This window comes from Bison bison, unplaced genomic scaffold, assembly GCF_000754665.1.
Source record: "Bison bison bison isolate TAMUID 2011002044 unplaced genomic scaffold, Bison_UMD1.0 scf7180017864530, whole genome shotgun sequence".
Lineage (NCBI taxonomy): Eukaryota > Metazoa > Chordata > Mammalia > Artiodactyla > Bovidae > Bison > Bison bison.
In genome coordinates, this window is record NW_011495080.1 from 8,742,432 (window position 1) to 8,743,376 (window position 945).

The following is a 945-nucleotide window of genomic DNA, read 5'->3' on the forward strand; positions in this document are numbered from 1 at the left end:
TATTATTTGAAGTGTCTACAGTGTTAGCAGTGGAGAAGGAAATGGCAACCCATTCCAGTATTCTTGCCTGGGAAATCCCATGGACAGAGGAGCCTGGCGGGCTGCAGCTCTTGGGGTCGCAAAAGAGTCAGACACAACATAGTTACTAAAACAACAACAGTGTTAGCAAACCCCAGAAACTCAGCTTAGGATATGCTACTCAAAATCAGAGGTACTTAAATCACTGACACCTTCCAAGATGGAGACTAACAGCAGCAATAAAGTAATCCATTATTATAGCAACAAACTACTGAATTCAGAATTTTTTATCTGGAAAAGGTCAGTTCTTTTTAGCAGTCATCTCTGCCTTTCATTGCGTGGGCTTAGGAGTCAAATCACGTGGCTTCAAGTCCTGACTCTTTCATTTCCAGCTGTATGGGCCGGTCAAGTCCTTGCCTCTAGTGTCCTCATTACTTCATCTGTGATTGGATATTAGAGGTCCTCATCTCCTGACATTTAGAAGAGTACCTTCCCTACAGTAGACTCTCAATGGTATTAGTTGCCTTTGTTGCTGCTGTCTTTTTTTTAGAAAAGAAGGGCTTCCCTGGTGGCTCAGAGGTTAAAGCGTCTGCCTGCAATGCGGGAGACCTGGGTTCGATCCCTGGGTTGGGAATATCCCCTGGAGAAGGAAATGACAACCCACTCCAGTATTCTTGCCTGGAAAATCCCATGGACAGAGGAGCCTGGTGGGCTACAGTCCACGGGGTTGCAAAGAGTCGGACACAACTGAGCGGCTTCACTCACTCACTCACTCCAACAGTCTTCTAAAAAATGTGCGAGTCTTATCAAGTTAAATGTGAGATGGCTGCTGATAGAATATTCTGGCTTTAGCGGTAACTAGGATGGATGTAGAGGCAGTTTTTGAGTTCTGCTAACTAGAATGTAATCTTGGCATTCCACTACTCC

At 45.0% G+C, this 945-nt stretch overlaps 1 protein-coding gene across 1 annotated transcript in view; it reads left to right on the plus strand.

Moving 5' to 3' along the window:
- The window catches only part of RBM28 (RNA binding motif protein 28), a 32,911-nt gene that overhangs the window by 7,802 nt on the left and 24,164 nt on the right, over positions 1-945 (plus strand). The gene's annotated exons all lie outside the window — the stretch shown is intronic.